The 17,236-nt window shown below is 41.1% G+C and overlaps 1 long non-coding RNA gene across 1 annotated transcript; it reads left to right on the forward strand.

Annotated features, from left to right (window-relative positions):
- LOC110401879 lies at positions 2,026–10,102 on the forward strand. Its single transcript, XR_002440663.1, has 3 exons — positions 2,026–2,151; positions 7,503–7,629; positions 9,531–10,102. It is a non-coding gene; the product is annotated as an uncharacterized LOC110401879 (long non-coding RNA).

Below are 17,236 nucleotides of genomic sequence, written 5' to 3' on the forward strand. Positions count from 1 at the left end.
TTTGTAAGGGCTGATATTGCTGTAATCTCCCACAGCAAAAAGCTGCACAGACAGTTGTTCTGCTATTTGTATTTAAGATGTGGCAATACTTCAGCAAAGCGTGGCTGTGTGTTTACAAATGTGTTGTGTAAGGCTTCCCTTTGTTGTGTTATCGTTGTATCAGAGTGAATTACTGATGTGTTTTGCCAGCTTGCAACGCACTGGCACACGCTCATCTTAAGGGATCTGGAATCACACAACATCCCGAGCTGGAAAGGACCCACAAGGAACACTGAGTCCATCTTCTGGCTCCACACAGGACAGCCCAAAATCCAAACCCTATGTATGAGAGCAGCGTCCAAACTCTCCCTGAGCTCTGGGACTTGGGGCCGTGCCCCTGCCCTGGGCAGCCTGTTCCATGCCCACTGCCCTCTGGGGCAGAGCCTTTCCCTAACAACGTCAAGATGGGTGTTTTGCTGGCATTAACCTACATCAGATTGCGGTCACTCCCATTGCCCAGAGGGATGCAAGAGCCATGAAATAAAAGCAGATCACATGTGGCATGAGGAGTGAGAAGACTGCAGGAGCACAGGGGAAGGGCTCTGCCTTGGGCTGCAGCTGCCACAGTGACAACCTGGCAGTGCTAGTGACTCACCTCACCCCGTGGCCCAACCAGAGCTCTGCATAAAGACAAATTACTCTTTTTATTTGCTTTATGTTGGTTTTTGCCTGTTCTAAGATATGCAATGAACCAAGGACAGCAGTAACATGTTTTCGTGCCTAAGCAAAAAGGGTTGTCCAAACTTGAACTTGTCCAGGGGCCTTTCAATAGAAGCACAGCAATGGTTTGCTTTTATATTGAGTGTTTCAGACATGTTCTGACTACATCATAAAACGACGATAGGAAAATTGCAGAGCAGCTCTAACATGAGAGAACCCGCGGCTATGAGTGACTATCTCCGAGCTTACCACACTCCCTCAGACCTTTCCCACACACATCGGTAATAGAATGCATTAATAGAAGGGAGCGCTGCCCCACAGTCTGAGCTTCAGGGTTTGCACAGAATCTGGCAGCAAAAACAAAGCGTGGTTTTATGGACACATGAGCATTTCCCTCCATCCCCTCCCACTGAAGTTGGGCTCCTGTGACAGCCCCAGCAGACAAAAGGCAGTGTGTGCCTCTGCTCATGCAGAGCAATTTGGCTGCTTGGGGTCTGCGTGATGCCCGCCTCATGCCTGCCCTTCCCTTGGTGAAAGAATTAATTTCCTCCTTGGTCGTGCAGCCAGTTTGCACGAAACTCTGCAGGAATGTAATTATCGCTGATATTTCTGCCCTCTGTCAGATGCGTTTGATGTTGGCCAAAGCTCCTCCAAGTTACTGGGGAGAAGGGGGAGTGATGTGATGTACATCGCAATTGAATAAAAACCGGTCAGCAGCCAGAAGAGTTCCTGTGTGCAGCACGAATCCAAATAACTTGCTTTCCAAGCTGAGCTAGCTATTAAAACAGAAAAATGTGCAATGAAGCTGCACCTTCCTGAGTGGCTCAGGGACTTCTGGTCCTAAACCTGAAGTCATCTCCTGTAATGAGACACAGCTGAGACGAGTTCTGCCTCTCTCAGAGAATAACTCCTTTCTCTGTTTCCAGGAATGAATTGTAAGCAGCCAAAGAGAGAGGATGCTCCGTGCTCACTGGGGTTAGACAGGCTGAAAATTGCTCTGTCCTGGAATTTGCACATGAGGATCTCTTACAGATTACACTGGAGCAGACTGAGAGGAAGTATACATGAGTAAATTTGGTTTGCCTGAAATTAAACCAGTATTGATGAGAGCAGGATTTGGTCCTTAGACCCTCAATTGAGGGCACCTGTGTTTGGAAGGGGTTTAACTTACTGCTATGCTTTGGAGAGCACCTTCCTAATTTACGGGCTTCATGCACAGTATTGAATGGTGGCAAATTAACTGGAAATGAAAACAATCCCAGCACTTTTCTTCAGCTGCTGGCAATCCCTGTAACTCCACTGTCTTTAATAACAAGTGCTAATTTTACACCTGTTAAGGACTTGATAAAAGGCAGTGTTGGCTATATCAGCCCTTCTGGGGCAGATAATGAGCCATTTTGTGGCTCTGAGTTGCTGATTTCTCATTGCTTGTGCTGGCTGCAGCTTCATGAGGTAAGATATGGGTTGTGTTTTCTCCCTTTCTTGCTCTGTTGTTCTGCCTGTCTCACCCTACTGGTGGCTGTGGGAGCGACTCTTTGGAGAACGCATACGTGCTGTATTTTGACATGCTCCTTTGTATACGTGGATTGGATGTTTTTCTTTGCCTGGATGACGAGATGAAGAGAGTATGTGAAGCAGCCTTGGCTTGCATGAAGCTTTCCCTCTAGAAGTCAGGCAGCCATGTTTCAGCTTTGAAGGCCTTATAGTGATTACTTTTGAAGTCACAAATTGCTCTGGTCATCTGCTATAGGGGAAGGGCTGGCAAACAGCAGATATTGTCTTAAGTATGCCTAATCCTACTTATTTTTTTGTTAATTCAGCTGTTAATTGTAATTTTGCAAAGTGAGGCATCTTTTTCTGATTTTATATGACTGAGACTAATCAGACTAATTCAAGATATTCTCTATTAGGCCTAATTGATCAACTTCATTTCTCTGAGAAGAGGAAAAAAAGTTTGTTACTCTTTGTTAAGATGCTGATGAGACTTTAATCGCTTTACATGGTAATCTTGGAAGCTGCTGTAGAAATGTGTTTACAAAATACACCTGTTCTCATCTGTCTGTACTTCAAAGCCTGCATTGTGCTAAAGGGAGCAGAAAGTGCTGATGTGTGTATTCCTGCTGGAGTTCTCCTGTTCTCATCATAGTACAAAAAGCATTTTCTCATGTTTGTATGGCATACAAAAATACTCGGGTTTTGGAGATGCTCATCCTGCTGTGAAGGGAAATCATTAGTATCTGAACCCAGTACCTTTTGCAAGTATATTTTGCAAACATTGAAGCAAGCTATTAATATCAGAATAATGCAGGAGGATAAACAGAAGGAAATCTAAAGCATGGAATCAAATGAGACTAATAGGTAGTAGGCTCGGTTCCTTGTTCTTTGCTCTGGCTACTGCAGAACAGTCAGCATCCCAGGGCTACCAGTGTAACATTGCCTGGACCTGCACAAATATCTTGAATCAAATGTGGAAATATTATTTTCAGGACAAATATGTGCTTCTGAGAAAAAGATACTCGTCGCTGTAAAACTAACAAATCTGAGTTCTGCTAAGCTTACCTCAGGTAGGGATTCACTGTTATCTTTACACTTGGGTGTTATCACAATACTAGGGAAAACTGATGTGGTCTAAATAATTTCTTTGATTATATGCTCATGAAGAAAACTGTGGTCGAAACAAAGTTGCTTTGCTTTGTGAACTTGTTAACATATGCTGTTTTACTTCCTGGTGTTGAAAGCTGAAACGAGTCCTCCTTACAACTACACTGATACCCCAATGCTTTGCACAGGCCTCAAGCCTGGGCAGACTGTTAACCTCTATGTGTGAAGTTACCCTTGAATTCAGTCTAACATGTAATGAAAGTTACTCATATAACTAAGCTGTTACCTTAGTTATCATTTTTCTGCTATATTAGAGAATGGCGCAGGTGCTAAGAGTACAAAAACCTATATTTCTATTCAACAAGTGTGTACAGGGCTAGGTCTACTACTTAAAAGTTTTGAGGTAGAGACCTCATTTTACTGTTTCTGTACTTGTATCATAAGAAGGGAAGCTACAGAATTGAACATACTGATGAAATAATGCTGGTTACATAAGGCTGGAGTGAAAAACAACCAAGGGAAATGGCAAGAATGAACCAATGAGCGTTAACTTAGAAAAATCTGTCATTACCCAGTCAGAAACATATGGGAAATTCCAACTCACTCTATTTCACTGAGTTAATGTTTTGCAGATTCTTTGTATGTGTAGTGCTGATCAGTACTAAGATCTATTCCTCCTAATTGTTTTACCAGGCAAATAAAACATCCTCTAAAGAATGCTTAGGAATAGATAGCTATCTTGACTTCATGCATAAGGAACACTTGTAACAAATGTTCTTATCCCTTCCGCTCCTGTCATGTACAAACACAGTGCCATAAAGTTCATAGGATGTATTTGAGATGTTTCTTAACTCTGAGAAAGGTGTACTGTAAGTGATTTTACTTGATCACTCCCTTTGTATTTGTTCTTTCCTATTGCATAACCAGGATAGGACCTTGCCATTGCTGCAGTGCTGGAAAGGGGTATCTTGTTATCAATGATGTTATCACAGGGAGGCACTGAGAGCCACAGCCCAAGACAAATTTAATCACTTATAATAACCATCTACCAGGGAAGAGTCAGGTGTGGCCATGGTGCTGTGATGTGGTTTGTTTTTCCTTTTTCTTAATCCTCCCTTTCTATGCCTCAGTCTTCTCTCTAATAAACAGTCAGCCCTTATTTACTTTTTGCTCTTTGGTTCTTGTTTTGTTGCATCAGATTTTGTATGTGTGAAGGGTTAACTGTGGCAGAAACTCATTACGAGTAGCTGCAGTTTCTGTTAGTCTAGAGGTTTCTAGATTGCTGTATACATGAGAAATACATTTTGCTTTTGAGTGTTTTCAATAGAAAGAGTGATGAAGAATATGTGGAGTGAGCCACTTGAAGCTTTAAGTATTTCAGGTGTGTTGGCCCAAAAGCTTTGGGAACCATTCTTCTAACAGGTCATAAATGGAAAATAGCACCTTGTAACTATACTAGTCCTTAAACACAGGGAAGTTTCAGACAAGCAGGTCCTACAGCTGGAAGAGCTGATATTTTTTGGTCTTCAGCTTTTCTTACTTTCCTGATCTGTGGAACATTTTTGAAATGTTTTTTTTTAAACTAAAGCTGAACATGATTTCAGCTTACTGAAATTATATCTTACAGCCGCTGTGCAGTTAGCCAAACAAAATACTAGGGTGAAAGTGGGTGGAAAATAAATGTTTTATGCATTAAAACTGTTCAGTCCTTTAGAATTTCTTCATTTATGTTTTTCTGGATGACATCAAAGTGCTATTGGCTTTTTTCTGTGAAGAATAACAAATCTCCTGAAAACAGAAGTCAGAAGAGGGGAGTGTGAAATGCTACTTCCATATTTGTGATGTCCAGTTGAGGCAAAAGACCTGGACTTGTTTTTTTTCCTAGCTGTGGTGAGTCAGTGATGTTTATTTACCTCTATATACTATTTATGGAAAATATATCTTTGAAATGGGGAACTAAGGGAAGGATCCTTCTCAGACTGCCTGGAGATCGAGCAACTTGTTCTGGATGCCCTCTCCAACCAATTTGAAGAGAAAGTGATTATCAAGAGTAGTCAGCATGCATTCACCAAGGAGAAATTATGCTTGACCAACCTGGTAGCCTTCTATGATGTCATCTGTGGCTGGGTAGAAGGGGTAGAGCAGTGGGTGTTGTGTACCTTGACTTCAGCAAGGTGTTTGATATTGTCTCCCACAGCATCCTTGTAATGAAGCTTAGAAAGTGTGGGATAGATGAGAAGATGGTGAAGTGGGTTGAGAACTGTCTGACTGGCAGAGCTCCCATTGTTGTGATCAGTGGCATAGTCTAGTCAGTCCTGTAACTAACAGAGTTCTCCAGGAGTTGGTACTGTGTCTCATCTTGTTAAGCTTTTTCATCAGTGACCTGGATGATGGGATGGAGTCCACTCTCAGCATGTCTGCTGATGTTATGAAGCTGGGAAGAGTGGCTGATACAATGGAAGCCTATGCTTCCATTCAATGGGACCTGGACAGGCTGGAGAGTTGGGAAGAGAAGAACCTAATGAGGTTCAACAAAAGCAAGAGTAGAGTCCTGCACCTGGGGAGAAATAACTGGGTGCATCAGTACAGCTTAGGGGCTGACCTGCTGGAGAATAGCTCTGTAGCTGTAAGCTATTAGTGTTCTCTTGTGGTCAAGAAGGCCAGTGGTATCCAGGACCGCATTAAAAAGAGTGTGGCCAGCAGGTTGAGGAAGGCAATCCTCCCCCTCTATCCTAATGAGGCCATACCTGGAATACTGTGTCCAGTTCTGGGCTCCCCATTAAAAAAATAAGATCTCCTAGAGATCAGTTGGAGGACCACAAAGCTTACAAAAGGCCTGGAGCATCTCCTGTACAACGAATGGCTGAGAGATCTGGGTCTCTTCAGTGTGGAAAAGAGAAGACTGACAGGGGATCTGATCAATGTTTATAAATATCTAAAGTGCAGGAGGCAACTGGATGAAGCCAGACTCTTCAGTGGTGCGTACTGATAGGACAAAGAGCCATGGTCAAAAATTGGAACATGAGAAGTTACATACAAATATGTGGAATAACTTTACAGTGAAGGTGACGGAGTACTATAAAAAGCTGCCCAGAGAGGCTGTGGAGTCTCCTTTGGAGATATTCAAGGCCTATCTGGATGCCTACCTGTGCAACCTACTGTAGGGAATCTGCATTAGCAGAGGAGTTGGACTCAATGAGCTCTAGAGGTCCCTTCCAAACCCTGCAATTCTGTGATTCAAGCCTTCACCCTGACAGGGAAGACTGATACTATGTTTTCCTGCTTTGATGTTCCCAATGAAGTCTTCTGCATGACATGTTGGTGTTTCCCCCATAGAAAATAGATGGTTAGGGGAAAGATTTTTCTGAGCTAAATGTAAATGGTATCAAGCACAGTTCTGGTGTTATTAAAAGCTTTGAGAATACTTAGATCAACACAGAAAATTTTGGGATTTGTGGATACTCAACTGTGTCTCTTTATTTGAACATGAGCACCTCTTCCAGTTTTGACTTTGTGGAAGAAATGTAGATTTTTAGGGTGTATCCTCAGTGGAGGTAAAACAGCATGGCTTTACTGGTGTCAGGCTAACATGAACTCTACTAGATCTCTTTTTAAGCTTTGTCTATTTCATCCCTTTGCAGAAGAAAATAGGTGTGCTTTCCTCTAAACAACACTACATTCTCTGGAGCTTCAGTGATGAGCAAAGAGAAATCTTTCAATTTAAAACTGTAATTTATATTGATGATGTTAATGTGCTGAATTCTATAACCACTTCCATCTCTCGGAAGGAACTTAATACATCCTTGAGTTTTGGGACCCCATTTCATCTGAATGTAGTATAAGGATGTAGATGTCATGGGGTCTTTAATTTTCACTCCTTAGATTCATTCTCCTTCTTTCTGATTAATTTCTCTATGGGGTGTCTGCCTTTTACATCATGGCAAATGGAGTGCTGGGGGGAGAGAGATGTAATGTTTTATTAGCAGCCTCTGTTTAATGTAGCTGTGCTGGTTCTGTGAACTAAATATGCTATCAAATGTAATTCCCCTAAGATGAGCAGACTTGCTGATACTGGGAGAGCTACTGAAGAACACAGTTGCTGTAGAGAAAAGCTTGAAAAGCCAAATCTTCTCTGTCTCTTTTTTTCTAAGTCTGACCCAGGGGGGTCTTCTCTGTTAATCTTAAGTTTTTCTTCCTTGTAGAGAGGGGACGAGATCTCATGTTGTAAGCATTTGACAACTGATTGAATGAGAAGGTTGAAGCTAATGTGTGATATGAATTATATGGCAGTGGCCCTAGGAACATATCAAAGAAATCCTGAAATAAAAGGTATGTACATATGAGACGTGCTCTTATTAAGCAAGATTTTGAGTAAGTTTGAAGCACAAGACTGAAGGAATTCAAAGTTGATATAGCACCACTTTCTCTGGGAACACATCTATAGTGACTATGCTGGCAGCAAGAGTCTAGAAGCTAGCGGTTTCAATTGTTTGAAGCTGCCAGAAAGGTATATGAAGCACTCTGACTAGTCCAGAGAGGCGACTTCATTGCTTCAAATGCCTGTCCCATGTGCAAGATGGTTGAAGCCTGCTGTTGTCATACTAGGGCAGACAGTTAGGTGTTGGACTTATGATCCTTGTGAGTTCCTTCTGACTTGGGATTTTCTATAAAGCAACAGCAGCATTCACAATATGTAGGTGTGTTCTACATACACAGGGTAGCTTTAAGCAGTAAGTTACTGCATAGCATTTCTTATACAATGGTGTAGAAATGCAGGCTCTGTACAACATAGTTTGGTGCATGTTATTTTGTGCATTTTCACATGTTCTGTGGTACTTGCCATGTTTGAGTAATAATCTGATGTATTTCTTATCAAAGCCTGTGTTTGGCATGCAAGAAAGTAAATATGGGATTGAGTCTGAACATGTCTGATTGTGAAAACTTGGGGGGGAAAAAAAGAAATATGGACTCACTTTTTGGTAACTGGGTCACATGTTGTGATGCTTTTGTGTTGATATTTATCAGGAGGAACTTGAAAGGGCCAAATCATGGCTCATGTACGTGATTACTCTTGGATAATATTTCTAGAAAGACCTAGACTAAGCCTGCTAAATTCAGCTTAATTTCTTACTCTGAGAGGAAAACATGGTTCTTTGGACCAAGCATGAACTGATTATTTAATCACTAGCTTCAATGAAATACAAAGGATTTGTGCAAACTCAAGCCTTACGTTCAAATTTTCTTAAGACTTTGCATGCAGAGCTTCTATGTGAAGTCCTCATCTGGCTCTTCTGAGCAGGCCTGATATTGGGAGCTGTCCTGTATATATTAGGTGGGCTTTTAGGTGCCATATCATTCAGCGTGAACAAGGAGACTAGAATTTCCTGACTGGAAAATATCATTTTGTTTCAAGAACACATCTGCCAAGATTTTAAAAGCTTTTGTCTTTCAGACTGTTTAAAAAAGTGTACATGTGACTTTATATGTACATAAAAATTTGTAGAAAATGTCATTTTTGAAGGCTTTTTATGGAGTATTCCTATACACCTGGGATAGTGAGAGGTTGCAAGCTGTAAAGATACTTCAGAACTTCTCTGTGCTGTTACATCACCTTGGAGTGTCATATTGTAGGCATTCAAAAATGCTTTGAAAGATTTCAACAAGTTCAAATCTGTTAGTTTTACTCAGTCTGCAGACTTCATCAGCAATGGACTATGTCTCAGTTGCACATGGTGATCTTATGACCCAGAGCAGTGTTTTTCAGAGAAACAATTGCTGTTGTTAAAACCTAACTTGTTGTTTTCCCCAAAGTCTTCAGCTTGTATGTCCAGAGACCTCAGCTTCCATGAAATAAGCTGTGCAGTTGCAATTATCACAGAGTAGCCTATATAGCACTGATAGTCATAAAGAGTAAGGTGTGACATGAAATTACTGTGCACTAGCATTAACTTGCCCACGTTCTTGGGGCTTCATGACTGCTTTGATATGATGGCACTTGTAGTTCGGAGGAAAGGTGGAATTATCTGCCCTGTTTAAAATGCATCTTTGGTAGGGGTAGTAGTGTTTAGCCTCCTTGGGTTAACCTTTAGCTCCTCTTGTCTAAGACTAGATAAGATGCTAATTTAGAGAAGAGTTACTTTTCATCTTTCTTGATATAGAAGACATTACTGTGTGAGGTTGCTTGTGCTTTTTGTGGCTGGGTTATTTTGACACTTTCTGTCCTTATCTAGGAACTCCCCAGTCCTGCTCCTGTCATTAGTTTCACCTATTAAGGGATGAACCTGGAGCTATTTGGAAGCATGCCAGCCACAACACAAAACATGTATGGGAAAGGACTGAATTCAGATCTCTCAAGTACCAATCCGGTGACTTAACTATAAAGCAGACTTCCTTTTCATTAATATAAAGAGTGCTCTGAATGTGCCTCAGTCTATTTAAGGGATCCAAGGGCAAGATACTTAGCTTCTCAGTCTGTTTACTTCTGCAATACATGGTACAGTAAAGACATCTAACTGGAATATTAAGAGATCTATGGTGATTAGTAAACCTATTTGAGACATCTGGATGCCATATCCCAAGTAATGATGTAACAGTTGTATCTTCGATCAAGAATACTTCTATAGGTGTCTTATTGTATGTAGGAAGTCTTAAAATGGACTGGACAGCAGAGCTGATTGTTGAAGACCTTTGTTTCATAAATCAACAAGTCAAAAGTTGTATTAACAACTAAGTTGAATTTCTATTAACCAAAGAGAGATTTTAAATGCCTTTAGTCATATGAAAACAAGCACTTCTACAGAAAGGTGTTCTTGTAAATCAAGCTGTGGATCTTAGTATGTTTTCTGTGATTAGAAAGAGTAAAGGTGGAAAAAAATAATTACAATTTCCAAATTTTAGTTGTAAGCTTAGATGATTCAGTGAATGATATTGGACCTGAACAAGTGATTTCACCATGGATATCTGCCTTTCATGTCAAATGCTCAACTTTAGAACCAAAACCCTTCTCCTTGCATGAATTTTTATCAGCAGTGGACTTCTATTGATCCATGCATTCCCTGATCTGCTCGCTGTGATTGTAGTGGGGCCTCCAGGGAAGTATATAACCTATCTGTACAGTTCAGTTATAAAAAGGCCAGATTCTTGAATGGTATTTTGAGGACATTCCAGGCACTCATTGGAAACACTTGCTATGCAGACATAGGGATATCTGTAGCCACTGCTGCTTTTTTTTTTTGCTATGTACCCATTTTTCATCCTTGGAATTTTCCAGTGTGTTCTGTATCTCAGCCTTAAAAGTAAAAAGCCATGATGAACTTTTCAGGAAGAACTGTTCTTGATTCTCACGTATGAGTTTTCATTTTCAGTGAATACTAGTGCTTCTTATCTCTTCTTATGCTTAACTGTACCTTCACAGAATGCCCTTTCAATCTGTTGCTAATGTTCCCTTTGTATGGTGTACTATTGGATAGGCAGAGGGATCTTCATTCTCCTTGACTTCCAATACCTTTACTGTTGAGTTTAGGCAATGAATGTACCTTCTCCAGCCATAAAATTGTTGTACTGTTGTCTTGGAGGATTTAATTTATCTTCCTTGATATTTTTGCTTGAGGCAACACCTATGCAGGGCATATTTATGTCCCTGTGATGAACTGGTTGCTGCAGTTGTCAGAGCTGCTTGTGCAGCACATTTGGGAGTGTTACAGAGGTGTCACCTCTAGGCACCTCTGAATCATGGTCCAAGTGACCAGATCCTGTCTATGGTGCCATGGATTGAAACTGGTCTGGCATCCAGACCAGAGAGGCATTATTCTAGGTGGGAATAGCCACTTAACTTGGCAAACCTGGCCCTTAGATCCTCTATATCCATCCTTGAAGCCACAAGCTCAAGTCCAATAGGCCTACCTTTTTTTCTCTGTTGTGACAATGTAAGGTGGCAAAATTCATCAGGTTTAAACAAATATGGCTGCAGTGGTGACCTATGTGTGAATACACCATGAACTGCTTGGTGCTGGTCACCAGTGCTGCCTGCGAGCTCAGGGAGCTGGAAACAAGGGGGGGAGGACATAATTGTCTTCAACATCAGACAATGTGTGGTATTACTTCTCAAACGTATTTAAGAAATATTTTATAAATGTTGATGTGCCACTTTGAGCATCCTGTGATGTCCAACACTTCAGTGGGGTAATTTTGACTCACTGATTAAAGAAAGGCAAGTTGAGTCTGGGGAATAAGCAGAATCAGTGTTTCATGTATATGTTTGTAAAAGTGTCCTATTTCTCAATGACCAAATTATGGATCAGAAGTGTTATTTAGTAATGAATTAATAGTCTTTGACTTGACTGTGGTGTGGTTTATCTAGTAACAGATGGAAAGGTTAAAGCTGGTAAACCTACTTTAAAAGCATCCTCCCAGATCACAAGCCCCTGAAAATTAGGCTCAGTGCTGATAGCTTTATGAACAGTCTTTTGTTTAATAGCTGCTCTGATGTTGCTTATTCAGTCTTGAAATTGATGTGTAAAAGATGCCCATAAGCAACCAGCAGCTGAATTGACTATGATTAGATGGATTACTACTATTACTCAGCCCAACAAGTTGGTTTTGTATACTCAAGCAAATTTTGTAGTGCAGACAAGTGGAATGATATGCATGTTGGCTAACATAAAATCCCTCAAAATATCCTAGGATTAGATGAACACGGACTTAAAATAGATATGAATTGCCTGTGTTTGTAAATTAGAGGCTTTCTGGCATTTACATGTACAAATAGCTTCTATCAACATATTCTGTTTCAAATGAGCATTGACTCAGTTGCTCTTTTTCTCCCCATGCTAGGAAATAGAAGCTGATTTATCAGAGCATCAAACTGATTAAGAAGAGATTATCTGCCGTAGGAGCTCATTTTAAAAAAATCTAGGGATTCCACTGAGTTGCTGTGTTCAGTTGAATTCATTTCACATAATTAAAAAAAAAGTCAGTCTTTTGGCTGTAAAAATCTTTAACTATTTCTTTCTCTTAGAGTAAAATAACTAGGAAGCTTTTAAAGCTTTGAGGCCATAGAAATTCAAGAAGGCTCTAAGAGTCCCTGGTGACAAAGTAATCCTGGAGATTCTGGCACATGATGAAGAACAAGCTTTGCAATGTGGATCATGAGCCCAGGTCCCATGCTGTATCTGTGGCTAAGCACTCTAGGCTCTGAGCTCACCCTCCTCAGGAAGGAGGAGTGCTGTTCATATGGACTGTGTTGAAGCATGCTCAGCCCTGTCTCTGTTCCTTTATACAGTTACCTGAAGGATGATACTTGGGTTATGGGGCCATACCTTTCCTATCTCTATTCTTTCTGGAGAGCTCTGAAGAAGCTTAAGTAGGAACTGAATGTAGGAACTGAAACATTTTCTTGAGGATGGCAGGTAAATCTGCTTGTGAAAAACTGTTTAGACCTATGGACTTGTCAGCTGAAACACAGCAATTGTATTACCACCCATGGCATTGGGGAAGAAAGAATGCAAATGAATATTGAGAAGTAGGATGACCTAAGGTCATCTCTACTCCCTCAGGGCTTCTAAGGACTTCACGTCCAGTTCCTTTCCAGACCTCTGGTCAGGATGACAGCTGTAGATCTTATTCTACCATACAGAGTGTTTTAATATTTGATTGTTTTTTTTAGTTTATCATTGTCTGTGAAGAAACACATAATGGATGCCTGTACTGTAAGACTGGGAAAGGCCATTAAATGCAAATCCTTTTGATAATTTCCAGGTGTTCTTTGGGGAAACTATATGGCAGGAAATTAAAGACACAAGTCAAATAGTAACAACACAATGTCAGTCAAGAGTCTTTCTCCTGAAATAAACTACAAGAATACAGGAAAATATTTACTCTTTAAGCGGTTATTCAAGAAATACCTAATAATTTTAAAGTTCACTAACTGCAGTATGACTTAAAGATACGTATAAATGCTTTATGAACCAGCGGTATATTCCCAGTGAGGAAGGTTCTCTGTCCTTTCCCTGTCTTTTCTTTCTGGCTGTTTGTAATGGCAGGGGCTGTCTGTCACTGTGAATGTGAATGGGGTGTGATATGGGGCTCTGCTCTTGTTGGGACCCTTGAGTACTGCCTAATGTAATTCACCTGCTTTGGATGCTGTGTCTGTCAGTCGGCAGAGAAACCCACCCTTTTACATTGTTGAATGGATTCAAATTCCAGTGGGCTAGAAATTACTATCTGCGGAAGCACAAATTAAACCCTGAGCTCTCAGCCATCTCTTCACCATGTGGTAGAATTGTTCACGTACCTAAAGATCTGTGTGCGTGAAGGGGTTAGCCAGGGAGATGGAAATAAATAAATTGAAAATAGTCCTTATTAATGCCTGACTCAGCTGATGATGTTAGTGTTAAAAGATTTCAGTGTTGCTGCTAGTGAAATGAAAAAAATATCAGCTTTAAAATGCTGATGTGCTCTGCTGGCCAGCATCCTGATGCAAGGAAAACTTCCAATCTGAAAGCACCAATGTGTAAAAAGCCCTCTTGCCAACATTTTGGTTGAGGGGCTTTTTCCTTGCCTGCATCCTGCAGAAAGGAATTGTTTCCTATCTGTGCTAACTACTTGTCATGGTTTTGTGATTTTTGTTGTCAGTATTCCACATCATAACATCATGTAAAGCACTGGCAGTTAGAGAGTTAATTCCCTGGCTACTGCAAACTGCCTTTTTTGGTGTGTGGCCCTCGGAGGGGGATGGGAGGAGGTGCACTGCCCAGGGGTCCTTGCGTTGGAAGGGGTGGTGAGGCTGCCTGGGAGACGCAGGGCCTGTTCCTTCCTGCCCGGTGGAGAAGCACGTGGTCCTCCTGCAGTTTACTGTGAAAGACTCTCGGCTTGTAAACTGTCTCTCTGTTACGGTTTAACTGGCCTCAATTTCGAGTTTAGTAAAATTAGTTGTTCCTCCTCAGATTGGTGCCTCTGCTTTTAGATCTGCCTACGAGTCCCCTGCCTTTCCCCTCTTCCCTTTGTTTTCCCCAGGGTGTGGGTCCGCGGCTTCCCTGCCGCTTTAGCCGCCGGACCGCTCAGGGCCGGCCCCTACTGGCTGACAAATTTTTTTCCTCTTTTCCCTTTTTTTTCTTTCAGGCCTGTCCCCCTTGTCACGGATGCAGACCCTTAAATAATACCGTGACACTACTGCAAACAGGAAAATGTGCATGCTGAACAGTGACAGTCATGACCTTTACTGCTGCTGCCATGCTGCTCATGCAGGAGCTAGCAAGGCATCTTCTCTCATAAATCAGTTGAGTTGTGTATAGATCCTTAAAAGCAGCTGTAAAAAAAATTAAACTGTATGGACGTGGCTCTTGGAAGTCAGCCCCAGACAAACGCATCTCACAAGTGTCACTCAGGTTGGAGTAGATGGGAGTGTGTGCCCAGGAACTTGCCTCTGCCTTTGGAGAGGGGCAGACCGACAGCTGGGAAGGAGGTGAGATCAGACAACTCTCCCTATAAAGCTTTGGGTGTGGAAGTTATTTATGTTGTGCTGCTTGCTTCTTTTGAATCTTTCTGCTGTGGGTATAAACCGGCAATCTTGGTTCATAGTTTCCTGTCAATTTAGCATGATGGCAGCGACTGTCCCAACAAATAAATGGCTGAGTTGAATTCTTTGAGGCGTGCAGAAAAACCATCCAAATTGAGCAGATTGGTTCCCTGTGTTTCCATGCTGCTCTGGCAGAAAGCAGGTCTGTGCGGCGAGGACCATGGCTCATGTTGGAGTTGGTAGCTTTGTGCGTTAAACTTATGTGAGCTTAGCAGAGCCAGTTGGACTGGGTCTGCTGAGAGTCTGGATGGCACCTGTCTTGATTCAGATGAAGAAAATAACTGTCAAACTGGAATAGACATGAAAGCTCAGTTCTGTGTTGAAAGTATTTGAAGGCCTGTATCTTTGTGATGTGTTCCCTTCCCTGTTTTTCCCCAGTCTTCCCCAGTTTTTGGGTTGTGGTGGACGTTATCTATGTAGCAGTCTGCAGCGAGGAAGAAAGGAAGCATTTCCTCACTATGAGGAGAGAGAGTCACAGACACAAAAAGATAATCTGTAGCCGAGCAGAAAGCTTTTGGGCTTGGGAGAACAATTTTACAAGCAATAACTTTTGACAGTTGAGTGTAAAAGAAAGTGTGGAGTCAATGAAAGGATACTGGAAACCTTGTTTAAAGATCCTGTCCTCATGTGTGACTTCTGATTCCGTTGCAAATAATGCGATCTGATATTAGTTTGATATGATCTTGAATTTGGAGAACTTACATGTAGATGTGGCTTTTCAGATGTCTGCTTCCTTCTATAGAATTCTCCTTCTCAGATTCTCTAGCTACCAAAGAAAAATTTGTTTGTGGTAAATGTTGGCTTCTTCCCATTTGGAAGGGTGTAGATGAGTGTTGGAAAGTTAGTGTAGACTCTGTCAGATGTACCAAGATTAATTCATCTCATCAGCACCACTTTGTTTATATACCTGTATACCCTCTATGTTGTTAAATATTGTATAAGAAGAAACATATTCTTTTATGAATTGACAAAGCTCAAAACTAGCTAGGACATCTTGAACTAAGAATGTAAGATGGCTTCCTGTTTTGGCCTGTCTGGAGTGCTTTCCATTTTTTCTTTGATATTTAAAGTTTTCTCATGGTTTCTCTTGATGTACTGTAAATGCAGCCACTCTTATGATCCCTGTCAACTCCAAAAGGAGTGTATCAGTTTAATGTGTACATGGTAATTACCTGTTTTGGGGGTGACATTTAATAGACTGAAGTACACTGCTGTTTGTTTTATCCTTTTGTATGGGGACTGCTGGAAAAGAACCTGCACTTAACATATTGGCAAGTGACAAAGGAGAAAATTACACCCCTTGGATATATTCTTTTTGATCTTGCTACCAAGGTGAGAATGCTAGCTGTGAAGTAGCTAGACTATTTTTGCTTTGGACTTGCAGAGATATTGATCATCCAGGCTGTAGGTATTTCTTTCCTGAACTGCTGTTTGATGCCTACATGCCTACCAGTCCTTTCTTGGGTAATTTCTACCTTTTTAGACTATACAACTACTTTGCAGCAGGCTAACTCAGCTGAGTTTGGTCATGTTGAAGTAGGGCAGTGAGATTCAGTCTGCATTAAATCCCATTATACCTGGATTTGAATTTCATTTGTAGGCAAATTAAATTTGATTTGTTTCATTTTAGCATTTCATATGGAAGTAACATCAAGGTCTTATTTTATAATGGGAATAATTAAGTTGTGTCTAAAGAATTTTAATGGTGGTACAAGCCTTGGTTTTAACCAGTGAGAGCTAGGACTAGTGGGATTCTACCTACTGTAAATCATTGTCCATTTTACTGTTTGAGAGAGGGTGTTAACAATGTTTCTGTCACCTCTGCAGGATGTGGGGTCTATGAAATAGGCCAAATAACTCTCAAGGCTTCGTGTGGAGGAAGCTAGTAGCAGGAAAATGAATTGCATGCAACCTTACTCTTGTGCCTCGGGTCTCTCTTGTAAAACGAAGGTGTAGACATGAAGACACAGTGAGTTCATTTCTGCAAGCTGCAATAACAAGTATAAAACTCAAGGTGATTTCTGAATTCATTTCAATTTCACCTCTGAAAATCTTCTCATGAGGCAAGTAGGTCTCCATTTTAGCAAGTAAGAAAACTTTACCCAAGGAACTATAAGTAGGAAAAGGTGAGGGGGAAAATAGGCAAAGAAAGAAGATTTCTTGCATGATGTCTCTGTGAGAAGTAAAGCTTTAGTGTTATTCATCTACTATACTGCCAACAAAGATGCCTAAATAATTTTTTTAAATTAACCTCTGAAAATACATCTTAGGATGGGAGTTTGCATGGAGGAAAAGGTCAGATTCTTGAACTGAATTATCATCTGATCTAAACTGAGAGGGGGTGCCCTGAAATAGCTGGTT

This window comes from Numida meleagris, chromosome 6 (genome assembly GCF_002078875.1).
Source record: "Numida meleagris isolate 19003 breed g44 Domestic line chromosome 6, NumMel1.0, whole genome shotgun sequence".
In the NCBI taxonomy this organism is placed as follows: Eukaryota; Metazoa; Chordata; class Aves; order Galliformes; family Numididae; genus Numida; species Numida meleagris.